Below are 14155 nucleotides of genomic sequence, written 5' to 3' on the forward strand. Positions count from 1 at the left end.
GGCTTTATTGCATGGGTAGCCATGCAATACAGCCTTAGGCGACATGAGTGTATTGCCCTAGACCAGCCAGTATTACACGTGTAGGTATGAAAGAAAAATTTGTATGCACAATCCTCCTAATTTAGTGAAATGCATGTACTTATTAATTTTATTTATAAGGATATTTATGTAAATTCGTGATGGTTGTTTATTTAATAGGCACCCATGATAAAAAAGACAAAGAAATTTTATGAGAAATAAAATCATTTTGAAATCAATTTGATGTCTTTGTTTAATAATCTTTGTTTCTATTGTTCATCTCCAAAGTACAGCTTGTACAATGTTTGTTATACTGAAATGGAACCACGGATAATAAGATTGAGCAAAGTGGTAAACATCTAATCTTGAGCATTGCTAACAAAAATTGAACGTTCCAAACCACAACTGAAAGCACACACGAATATTTAAAGTTTAAAATCATATCAAGGTGGTATATCGTTGGTGGAAATATTCCAGTGTCACATTAAGAATGATCTTATGCTAATTTAGTACTTTTGCTGCAGCCCAATACAGATCCGACATTGTTTGTTTTGATATTATTATCAATAAATCAGAGATCGCTCCGTTTTTATCGTCTGAAGTTGTATAATGGAAACCATTATCAAAGAATATTGAATAATTCATTCTCATTACGGACTGAGGTTCCCAAACCGTAATCGAAATACACCAAATGAAAGCCAAGCATAAATAAAGATTTGAACAGAGCCCCTCACCAGAACACCAATCGATGAAGAGTCTCTCACCAGAAAACAAGGACCACCAATCGATGAACACAGTCCCTCACCAGAAAACAATGAACACCAATCGGTGAACACAGTCTCCCACCAGAAAACAAGGAACACCAATCGATGAAGAGTCCCTCACCAGAAAACAAGGAACACCAATCGGTGAACACAGTCTCTCACCAGAAAACAAGGAACACAAATCGATGAACAGAGTCTCTCACCAGAAAACAAGGAACACCAATCGGTGAACACAGTCCCTCACCAGGAAACAACAATCGGTGAACACAGTCCCTCACCAGAAAACAAGGTACACCAATCGGTGAACATAGTCCCTCACCAGAAAACAAGGAACACCAATCGATGAACACAGTCCCTCACCAGAAAACAAGGAACACCAATCGATGAACACAGTCCCTCACCAGAAAACAAGGAACATCAATCGGTGAACACAGTCTCTCACCAGAAAACAAGGAACACCAATCGGTGAACAGAGTCCCTCACCAGAAAACAAGGAACACCAATCGATGAACACAGTCCCTCACCAGACACCAATCGATGAACACAGTCCCTCACCAGAAAACAAGGAACATCAATCGGTGAACACAGTCTCTCACCAGAAAACAAGGAACACCAATCGATGAACACAGTCCCTCACCAGAAAACAAGGAACATCAATCGGTGAACACAGTCTCTCACCAGAAAACAAGGAACACCAATCGGTGAACAGAGTCCCTCACCAGAAAACAAGGAACACCAATCGGTGAACACAGTACCTCACCAGAAAACGAGGAACACCAATCGGTGAACACAGTCCCTCACCAGAAAACAAACAAAGATTTGAATGGAGCCTAGGTATAAACAAACATTTAAACCGAGTCCCACAACAGAAAGTAAAGAAAAAAGAAGTATAAGCGCCGGAGGGAGTGGTACAGAAATATATCTACTGCGAACATATATGATAGCATCATATACAGGACATACACCATGGCAAGCATGTAAGACTTAGTACAACTTTTTAAAGGGCAAGCACCATGGCACGCTTGTAAGACTTAGTGCATTTTTATGAAGGGCAAGCATCATGGGAAGCTTGTAAGATTTAGTCCAACTTTATAAAGGGCAAACACCATGGCAAGCTTGTAAGACTTAGTACAACTTTATACAGATTTAGTACCAACTTTATACAGGGCAAACACCATGGCACGCTTGTAAGACTTAGTACAACTTTATACAGGGCAAACACCAAGGCAAGCTTGTAAGACTTAGTACAACTTTATACAGGGCAAACACCAAGGCACGCTTGTAAGACTTAGTGCAACTTGATAAGTGCAAACACCAAGGCGAGCTTGTAAGACTTAGTGCAACTTTATACAGGGCAAACACCAAGGCACGCTTGTAAGACTTAGTGCAACTTGATAAGTGCAAACACCAAGGCGAGCTTGTAAGACTTAGTGCAACTTGATAAGTGCAAACACCAAGGCGAGCTTGTAAGACTTAGTGCAACTTGATAAGTGCAAACACCAAGGCAAGCTTGTAAGACTTAGTACAACTTTATACAGGGCAAACACCAAGGCAAGCTTGTAAGACTTAGTACAACTTTATAAGGGCAAACACCAAGGCGAGCTTGTAAGACTTAGTACAACTTTATAAGGGCAAACACCAAGGCAAGCTTGTAAGACTTAGTACAACTTGATAAGTGCAAACACCATGGCGAGCTTGTAAGACTTAGTACAACTGTAGATTAGTCAAGATAATGGACAATTCGAGGCCCGAAGGGCCGAGCATTGTTCATTATCTTGACTAATCTACAGTTTGAGGTGTTAATCTTACTTAAACATGGCACTCTGACGTACAATGCTAACTATGGCTATTGTGTAACTAATCTACAGCTACAAGTAAGGCCTTCAACCATCTTTGACATTGAACATGTCAGCACAGTAATTGTTGTAATATATGTCTACTCGTGCATGCATTACATGAATTTTTCATGAAATTCCATATCAATGTTATTACCATAGATTTTTTTTTTTAATTTGAGTTCTCTTCATTCTGAGTGCAGCAGTACAAGAGGCAACATGGCAGACAGTACCGATCAGATCTTTACGAAGTCAAACTATCTAAAATGATTATCAAATTTTCAATTATATAGTTTATTTTGTGATATGTTAATTTAACTGTTCTTTATGTCAGAGGCAGACCATTTAATTATACCGAAATTATTTAATTTGGGAAACGTGGATTTATGTGTTACGTGCACATGTATGTATATTCAAGAAATGAAGCAACTAACAGTGAAATTATTGCGAAATAAACCGAAAGCATTCATTCAATTTTCAAAGAAAGAAAGTACACATATCTATTTAAAATTAAAACATCATTGTAGGAATGCCCGTGCTGTCGAAATAGTCTTGATTTTCAACACAAGGAGTAATTTTATGCGTTGTGGTTGATGTGATTGGATTTATGCCGATGGTCACGAATCAATATAGAAAACAGAAAATATGTAATAATATGTATTATTGAAGTTTTCTGTTACATTTATGTTGAATTTGATTACATTTATTTGTTATTTATCTGTCCAATTTTACAATGCTACATGTAGTGTCACTCTCTAGCTTTCATTGTACATTACTTTACCTGGAACTGTAGATTAGTTGAAACTAATCTACAGCTACAGGTAAACTAATGTACAGTGAAAGGTGTACTAATCTACAGAGAGAACAAGTACTTGAACAATATTCTCAATAAAGTACTGGGGACAACAAAAGATGACATCATAGCCATGACAACATGGCTATGATGTCATCTTTTGTTGTCCCCCAAAAAGGGCAAACACCAAGGCAAGCTTGTAAGACTTAGTACAACTTGATAAGTGCTAACACTATGACAAGATTGTAAAACTTAGTACAACTTCAGCTTCTGCTTAAATTCAGCTTCGTTATTAGTATTTATAGTGATCTAAAATAGCGTCAATTAATACGCAACGAGATTCGACTGTTCACATCAACTATTAGCCTCTTTGCACACATATACATATATATACACATTGGTCTCAATCTAAAGGATATGGAAATGAAACATAGTCTGTCTGCATAAATTACATTAAAATAAGTTTAATTGGAATTTATATACAGTCATATACCAGTCTTTCTGGAAACGTTGTTTTTCTATGCGTTATATTAAATATTCATATTGATGTAAAATACTCATAAATTAACATCAAATTAATCATTCAAGCAGAAAGCTTTAATTACAACTTATTTACAGGTTTACAAAACAAGAGACAAATATTAGTAAGTTACGACATCTACAAAGGGGCTCACGGGTATCTCTTTCCGCGAAAAATATGCTTGACAGCAAAAATAACGAAACACAAGAATCTGCAGATAAGAATAGTTATGCAGTTATAAATCACCTATACTTATAGTAAGATTGCAATGAGGACGGTCATGATGATAACAGCTGTGATCACATTAAACGAAATCAAAAATATAAAATCGAGTCTTAGCATCACCTCTGCCCATGTCAAACCGTCACTGAAAACATCTTCCGTGACGTATTTTGTCGATAGAACGTCTGGATCATTGTTAGAACTTCCCTGCTTGGTGGACTGTGTCACGTTCTCAAATAAACAAAGGACTCGCTGTATCAATGTTGGCACAGGGAATTAAGAGGGCCTACAGCTGAACCGAGTTATCACACAGCTTATGTAACACTGTAGACCACCGAACACAAACATCCCCTGTACCAGCAGTGCGAAATAGCAATTCTTGTCACTTGCCGGAAATCTTTCCAAAATGGAGCTCATTAGTAACGAAAAGCTAAGAAAAATAAAGCCATCCCAAAAGACAAACGCTCACCGGAAGTGGGAGGTATTAAACATGTACATGGTTCATGAGCGCTAACAGAATGACGGGCAAAACTAGGTGAAGTACAAAATACGCTGGTGTTCTTTGTATGGTCACCTTGAGGTCACACACTGACGTATGATGACCTGTGACGTAACAAGTAATGTCAGAATAGGTAAACTTCCATTCCGTGTTCTTACGTAGAATTCCCGTGTTAATTTTCGTCATACTTGGTGCGAGTACTTGTGTAGTAAGATAACTGTGCCTGGGAGTGGGTTTCAGTATACATGTTTGAGAATCGAATGGGTAATTCAAGACAGAAACGTCACAGATAGTTGAATACTCGTCGCCCAGGGCCCACAAATCAGAGCCAATTGCTATATAAGATGCAGTATCTTTGATCGGTTCAAACGAGTTTCCAGCGTCAGGAAGCCACATGTACTCTAAACGCACTACGATTATCTCCGTATTGTCGTACAGAGAGGAATTCCAAGTCAGGAATTGGTCATACCATTCGAAAATGAAATAGCCATTAATGGACAGAACTTCTTTTCGTCAAGGTCCCGGACGGTATGAAGAGCCATACCGATCCTAATATGTACCGGTTCACTTCGGTTGAGGACAGGTCGGATCGTAACTATCAAACAGGTCATGGAGAAGTTATTTCTCTTGCGAGGCATAAACTGCAGGTGTGCAAGTCCCTGCCATGAATAGGATTAAAAGGCAACGACTGTCCATCTTAACATGGAAATTTTGTGCAGTTACGGCACAGTTGTTCATACACAACTGAGGATGATTGAACTGAATGCTGTCCTAATGGGCCTTAATGGTTTGTGATAGCGCTTAGATATGCTATGTCATCAAGTCTGATGCCTACAAGTGAATATACAGTAAGCACCGTGTCGCATACTGAAGGTCACGTCAACATTAAACGTCATTTCAAGTGTAAACACACTGTTGTCCAAACCGGTTTGCAATGATTAGATATTCCTCATTGAATAACACATTGAAGATGATTTTGCAGTCGACAGGTTGATGATTGAAGTGATGATGGCTCCCTTTGGAATAATGAGAAAGCATAAACAATCAACCCCGTGGAAATATACCAATTTACAGACAAAAGACCATAGGACATTATGCAAATAGACATTACACAGTTTTCAGATGTGAACAAGTTACGTTGATCAATTACGTTGAAAATAATAGGTAGTAGTCGGTGTCGATCGCCATTACATTTCATTTCTTTATGCAAATGGCATGCTTTGAGTTAGCTAAACTAGGTTTTATTGCATAGAAGACAGTGCGCCATTTTATGAAGTTTTATGTTTGTTTCATTTCAAAATGCTTTATTGCTCTGTATAGATATATATTTACATTCCATGTTGCATTCGCCTATATAACACTAGTATACCAAATTGTAGTATATGAGAGTATGTCTGCAATTTACAGTGATGAGGTCTCTGTGTAGGAATACAAACAATGTAAACAAACATGGCCGCCAGTAAACAATAAACAAAGCTAGTAGCCTATCATCACATAGGATTTGTATTCGAAATAATTAAACTTTAAATAAAAAAATGTTGGCATTAATGAAATTAAAATGAAAATCAAGACGAAAACATCTAAAATTGCAGTAATTACACATTTGGACGCTATCCAAATACCAAATGAATTAAAACGTCATAAAAACATCGTCCAGCGTCTTAGAACGTCGTCTGCTACTGTGTCCGGAACACCGGAGGAAATTAAAAACTTATAGCCTACTTTGATTGGAAAACACAAGGAAAAATACAGCATGGGGCTTGAGATGAGAGTTTTTTTAAGGTACCTGGTAAGCTTGACTGTTTGAAGTAGGATTACACCGTGTAATTTCGAGTAGCCTTCAACATAAATTTACAATAGAGAAAGACTCCAATGTCGAGTAGCCTTCAACATAACTATACAATAGAGGAAGACTCCAATGTCGAGTAGCCTTCAACATAACTATACAATAGAGAAAGACTCCAATGTCGAGTAGCCTTCAACAGAACAATACAATAGAGAAAGACTCCAATGTCGAGTAGCCTTCAACATAACTATACAATAGAGAAAGACTCCAATGTCGAGTAGCCTTCAACAGAACAATACAATAGAGAAAGACTCCAATGTCGAGTAGCCTTCAACATAACTATACAATAGAGAAAGACTCCAATGTCGAGTAGCCTTCAACACAACTATACAATAGAGAAAGACTCCAATGTCGAGTAGCCTTCAACAGAACAATACAATAGAGAAAGACTCCAATGTCGAGTAGCCTTCAACATAACTATACAATAGAGGAAGACTCCAATGTCGAGTAGTCTTCAACGGACAATACATTAGAGGAAGACCACAATTTAAAGTAGCCTTTAACGGGCCAATACAATAGAGGAAGACTACAATGTCTAGTAGCCTCCAGTGTCATTAATCTTTATTGGTTATTAACTTAGATACTTTTTATTATACAGCTTGTGGTGACATTATTAAAATTTTTGCTAAAGACAAAGTTATCTTGACGAAGCTAAAAGGAAATTGACTGAAATCCAGTCAGTCAAGCGGATACTGAGAACAAGTCAATCAGTAGTAGAAACAGAAAATTTCCCAACCAACATGACAATCCTGATGACAGTGGAGGCAAACCATACAACAGTAGTACTGTCTCCCTTGACGACATAAAGAAGTCCTTTCATACTAAAAATGGCCTCATTGTGAAGATATACAAGGGACCAATCACAAAACTAGGCGTGGATGCTGTGGTGAATGCTGCTAAAGAACGGCTGGCAAATGGAGCAGGAGTTGCTGGAGCTCTATCTAAAGCTGGAGGGCAAGACTTTGATCAAGAATGTGAAGATGTAATCAGGAGAGATGGTTTTATCCCTGTCACAAGAAATGTGGTCACTGGAGCTGGGACGATGGCTTATGATGGCGTGATACATGCTGTGGGTCCACAGTGGTACAACTATACAGATAAAGTAGAATGTGTTGAGAAAGTTAGGGACACTGTCATAGAGATACTGAAAACATCTGCCAAGGCTGGATTCAGGAGTGTCGCCATGCCTCACATTAGCTCATGTAAGCAGGCTTGATGTACGAACAACAATGACATAGTAACAAGATCAGATCGATGAAATCCCCATACTCCTGCAAAACCAATCTAAGCTTAATGATTGCTGTCAATTTGGGGGGGTGTCCAATTTAGTCCTATGGATTTAGTTTGTATGTTGTATACTTAAAAACATTGTGAAAGTAGTACACTTTCTCTGTACAAAAACATATCACAATGTGCCTTTTTCATTTTTGTGTGATTTCTTGTTGTTGCATTGGAGGTATTTTTGTTTTTGAAACATGTTCCATAACTCTGGTTTATATTTCAGGTCTGTTTGGTGTACCGGCTGACTTTTGTGCTGCCATGTACATCCAGGGTGTTGTTGACTTCTCAGACGCTACTACTGTAACAAACTAAACAATCTCAAAGAGTTTCACATAATTGATATCAAGGATGATATTCTGGATATGGTGATACGATGCTATGAAATATGGAGACAGAACCCCCGTGCTTTACATCCATACACATTGGTTCTTAAACATCCAAAGGTTAACAAGGATGACAAAAAAGATTGGAATGCTAGTCAGGGTCGTCGGCATGATCTAGGTCAAGGTCTACACCAAAGATGTGCGGGTCAGCAAGATCATATAAGAGATGAAGGTGATCGTCTTGTTTATCCGCAAGGTCATAGTACCCCGCTAGTTTATCCACTAAGCGGCAGAGGAAAGGCAAGCATACCTCGTCTTGTTGAGACCAAACAAAAATATTTTATCCTCAGGGGAAATTGAATGTTTCATTTATCAAGAAGATATTTTACATTTAAAAATGTTATTGTTACAGATGGTAAGGAACATAAAGGGTCTATTTCAGAGGAGGGTAATGGTAAGACATTTTGGGAGTTTTGGTATCAAGAGTTGGATTCAAATGCCACAAACCTACTGAAGCATCTTCGTAGTATATACTATATTATCATCTCCGTCAGAACGAACACTTAGCTGTTTGAAACGTGTTGTGTTGAGTGCCCTTGATCAAAACAACAATCTATCAACAGAGTGCAAGGAAACGAAAGAAAAGAAGAAGAAACAGCGCCCGGTGAAGAAGATAGCCATGTCCATCTCTGGTACAGGTAAAGCACAGTATTGATTACTACCAGTGTATTGGGTGTTTGGACTTCATGTAACAATTTTTCTATCTGCGGGGAATATTGATTTGGGCTCGATCCGTCCATTAGAGTGATAGTTTCTGTTTTCATTGTATGGAATGATATTGTTATACAACAAGTGAGAATTTTATGTCTACTATCACCTTCAAATAATGTACTTATGTTGTCTAGTCATATGTCTGATGAAAGTAACAGGGTACCCATCATACTAGTTATCGAAACGTCACATGTAAAATTTTCCTATCATTAGCATAATGCTTTCCATCCTTTCTACTATGTTTAGAATGGTATGTCCCTGTCAGAACTTCCGATTAATTTAGTTTCGCGAAAAAAGCTGTAAATGTTAGACTAATTCTGTGGTGGTGCGCGCTGCTATTGGGAACTTTATATCTGTTATCATAGAAAGGACTATGTATGGTCTGGGTTAATCATGGCTTCCTCATCCATTAAAGTTTTAGTAAATGTGCAGAATTTAACTATATAGTTCATGATTTCAATTATGATGGTAATTTTCAATTATCGCATCTCTAGTTGCCATAGGAATTATAAGAAATATTCATAAATGAAGAGAATTTGAAAATGTAATTTTTGGCATACCTTAAAAACGTGAACATAAGTCATCCTCGAATATCAGCCTTACTTGGAAAGAACCCTGTAGAGAAATAGGGGAAAATGTCTAGAAAATAATCCCTTTCTGAAAACACGCTATAAATCAAATTTGCTATATAAAAATATACGAGTGTTAAACAAAAAAACAAATAAATAAATGTGGTTTTCTGCTTTGTTGCATTTGCACAATGACACCTGTATTCATGTAAGAATCATCCACAATGTCTAGAATGTTCAATATTGGAGAAATCTTTTCTCTGGGATGTTTCTTACTATGGATATAATATGATTAAGAAATATATACTCAAAGAAAAAAAACCCACTTTGATATGTGGATATAAAGTATGGGGTATCCTACCCTAAAGTCATAAAATATTATTAAAACTATTTTCCTCAAAGCAAAAACTAATTAATTTGGTTACTTTTGGACACTTTTTTCTGTTGTATTTGAGATGACTCCGCTTTATGTCGAGAAATGTTCCGAAGTCATGTTTAGAGCTTTGGATGAGTTTACTCGGAGACCTAAACAAATCCATTTAATGGCAGTCCATCTGGGAGACAAGATCCAATTGTCAACATTTTACAAGAAACGTTGAGTTGACTGAATCATGAAGCGACCCTTGCCTATAACACCGCTTCCTAAGAAACCAGACCAACTGGTGGATATGGAAATGTTGGGAAAAGATATAGTTGACATGCGAGGGACCCAGGTCAGAGTGAAAATCATCTAAGTTATTTTATAGTCTAAACAGCTGAATTATTAGCTACCTGTGTGTTCTCAAAACGTACAAAATACCATGATTGACCATGACAAATTGTATAAAACTAAATGTTATTATCAAGATTGGTCTATATAGATATGGAAATTTATTGTAAGAACAGAGTTGAGTTTATAACTTTTTTCAAATAGCTAGGAGTTGCTCGCACTCGAGGGGACTTTCGTACAAATTATGAAATTATGTGTTAATAAATTATCTAAGTATCAATCACAAAATTTTGTTTAATATAAACCTTGAAATTATTATTTTATTATCTCGGACATATTAGATAATATTCTCTGCTAAATGATTTACGTGGTATTTCCTGTTATAGTGTAAAAAGTGTGTACATTTAATTTCATTGTTGTGAAGTCATTGCTATTACCTTAACACAGTAAAATACACCAAACATTTTCCTTTCATTGCAGTCACAAGCATAACCTTTTGGTAAGACCAACTAAACAAAGAGGAGCAAGAGATGTAGGTTTGGTTCGTTTAATTATAGTTACTATTACTCGAACAAATTACAATATCTTATTCAGTATTTTGTGTCTTAATGTAGTATAACAAATTTTCCATGACTGACCCCCGGGGTCCTTAGGGATGGGGTCAAGAGGGGTCAAATAGGCTAAAACTTTAAAAATCTTCTGAAATTCAAGAAATGGTAGAATCTAATACTTTTCATAGATGGAAAGGTCTTAAGGTCCTTTACGAAAATTGTGAATTATACATGTATGACCATTGGGTCTCACGTTTCCCCCTGGGAAGGGGGTTAAATTTACTATAGTTTATGTAGGGAAAACATAGTTTTGAGCATTTTATGGTCATTTATAATAGGAAAAAATTCAAATGTTGTCAGAATTATCTGTATTAGGTGGCCATTGAATCCTATTAAAAAATTTCCGTGACTGGCCCCCAGGAGCTTTAGGGGCGGGGTCAAAAGGGGTCAAATAGGCCAAAACTTCAAAAATCTTCTGAAATTCTGGAAATGTAGAGTCAAATACTTTTCATAGATTGAAAGGTCTTTACATTTATTGTGAATTATATGATCCTGGGGTCTTACGTTTCTCCCTAGGGAGGGGGTTAAATTTACTTTAGTTTATATAGGGAATTAAAGCACATTTATGGGCCTTTTTTGCTCAATTTTCAGAGTAAACGAGTCAAACCTTCTTAAAATTATTAGACTAGGATAGCATTTTAACATCATATGCATATTGGTCCTGGCTGACCCCCTGGGAGCAGATGAGCGCGGCAAAAAGGGGTCTTCTTCAGAAATTCTGGAATTGGTAGAATCAAATACTCTTTGTAGATGGAAAAGTCTTTAGGTGTTTTATAAATCTGTGAATTATATCACCCTGGGTCTCATGTTACCCCCTGGGGAGGGGTCAAGTTTTCTTTAGTTTATATGAACACATTTATGAACATGTTTCATAGGAATGAGTCAAACTTGATTATGGTTAGTTATTAGCCTGAGATATAGAATTTTGATATCCATATCAGTCCTCGCTGACCCCCTGGAGGACCAGTGGGGCGGGACAAAACAGGGTCAAAATGACTAAAATTTCAAAATATTTCTGAGTTCACAGGTTTGATGGAAGCAAATATTCATCATAGATTGAAGAGTCAAATTTGTAAAATCCCTAACCGACATCAAGTGCCAGTATATAGTGTTAATATGTTTGTTTTATTCTATATCTGTACTCAGGTGACCGTTAAGACCTATGGGCCTCTTGGTTCATTTTAAGCATTAATAGCTCACCTGGTCAAAATGACCAAAGTGGGCTTTTGCGGGCCCGTGGTGCGGGGCAAAAAGGGTCTATTATGCTATTTTGATATAAACGACTTCTCTGAAACTAATGATGGGAGAGTACACATAATGCAATGGTCATTAAGCATCCTTATAGGGTGGGAATTCAAAATTGTACAAATGATAGGGTTAACCCTCCTCCCGGGGGCCTGAGTGGCAGGACCAAAAGGGATCAATATAACGACTTTCATATGAAAAGCTTCTTCTCTTAGATACTTAGCATTGACTAACACTCGTAGTCCTATGATATTGATAGCATTATTATATGGTTGGAATTTAAAATTAAACAAATCGTCAAGTCAATTTTTATATTTCTGATTAGAAGAGTTTTTGCAATAATTAGTAAAAAAAACAAACAAACAAAAAAAAAACAAAAAAAACAGGTGGGCGATACAGGCTTTCTATTATATTCATCTTTGCGTAGTGAATCACAACTTTGTATGGTTTCTTAAAGATGCTATACCGCTGACAAATGGTATTATTCTCTATCAAAAAACAGAAGCAGAAGAATAAGTATGAAAGTTAATTATTTTACACCATGACAACCCTTGAAACGTTTAAGCTTCTAATTTTACTATAAGTTAAGATATCAAAAATAATTAATTGCGTCCTGATAAAATTCCATGACATCATATCCTCTAACAAGATTGATTGCGCATGCACCAGAAGGAAAATAAATTGTTTTATATTATTTTGTCCTAAATACACATATACAAACGAATGTATATATACACGATTAAACACCAACTGTTGTTAAAATGATGAGTATCGTTTATGCTCTGACTGCGGTGGAGCATCTTTGATTATGTTAGATCAGCTTAAAGTATACGATGACGTAAAGGGCACAGCCATGGGATTTTTATTTGCAATCGGTATGTTACCCTAATATCTATGTCAAAGTACAACTTTCATTCGTGTGAAATTTACTTTCACGAATTCTGCGATCCAGGCATATTTGCGAAAGCTCATATCCGCGAATTAGCATCTCCATACTTTGTGTGAATAGGGATTTCCATTCAAATCAAATTTGAAATTCGCAAATGTTTATCTTCGCGAAAATATTTTAAAATCCAAATCGCGAAACTTAGTACCCGCGAAAGAAAGGTGGGATAGAGTATGTTCTTTATTACATAGTGTAGTTTAAAGTTTAAAAAAAATCGCTTGTCTATGATCTATAATAGCCCTGGGTTTCTCAATTGGTAGAGCATACAATTTCAGAATTTCATTTTAAATTGCATCAAGCCACATGATATATATAATGAATATTAAACATATTAGAAATAAAGCACACTTGATTATAGTTCTGTCCTTTGCAGGGATTGGCCATCTTATTTTGAATCATGGCTTTACTTACATAAACTTTGCAAAGACAAAACATTCTTCTTAAATCAGAATAACGGTAATTTCAAAATAATCCAAAACATATTACTGTAAACAAACTTTCTTTCGCGGCTACTTAATTTCGCGATTTCCGTTTCATAACATTTTTGCGGAGATTTAATTTCGCGAATTTAAAATTAAATGGAAATATCTTTGAATTTAATGGTACATAATTGTGGAAGATATCATGAGACAAACTTTCGCGAATTTACCTTGATCACAAAATTCGCAAAAATAAATCACCTGCGAAAGAAATTTAGTCTACAGTACTAGTATATAAAAAAGACATATATAAATTATAATAACTTTATTCGTGAAAGCGTTATGATAGAAACTGATCATTTCTTCAATTGATATGCTGAATTCTATAAATATATAACCACAAACATTTAAAAGATTGGATCTATGGCACTGTATCCGTAAGGATGACCTCGCCTACATGTGTAACATGTCTGAGAGGCTGAATCATACGTTAGTGTTTGTAACAATACAAGCACAAAATCGGTAAGCTTGTCATAAACAGCGCTATAATATATTACGTTATCATTTTGACGATATCTTAACTTTTAATGGTGGAGGAACACCAGACTTTACTATACTACATCCTGGTTTTCCAGGGGTTATGATCACTTATGACATCTACACCCCGGACTATGTCATAGCAAAGCTAACACTTTAGCAGTTAGCAGTTTAGGAGAAAAACAACTGACCAATCACGGGCAGTTTAGGAGAAAAACAACGGACCAATCACTGGCAGTTTAGGAGA

At 36.5% G+C, this 14155-nt stretch overlaps 2 pseudogenes; one reads left to right on the top strand and one right to left on the bottom strand.

Annotated features, from left to right (window-relative positions):
* Positions 1 to 3677: 3677 nt before the first annotated feature.
* LOC138335774 (neuronal acetylcholine receptor subunit alpha-5-like) lies at positions 3678 to 6587 on the bottom strand (annotated as a pseudogene).
* Positions 5402 to 10045, top strand: LOC138334495 (uncharacterized; annotated as a pseudogene).
* Positions 10046 to 14155: the final 4110 nt, after the last annotated feature.

The sequence above is a fragment of the Argopecten irradians genome, chromosome 11 (assembly GCF_041381155.1).
Source record: "Argopecten irradians isolate NY chromosome 11, Ai_NY, whole genome shotgun sequence".
NCBI classification, from domain to species: Eukaryota; Metazoa; Mollusca; class Bivalvia; order Pectinida; family Pectinidae; genus Argopecten; species Argopecten irradians.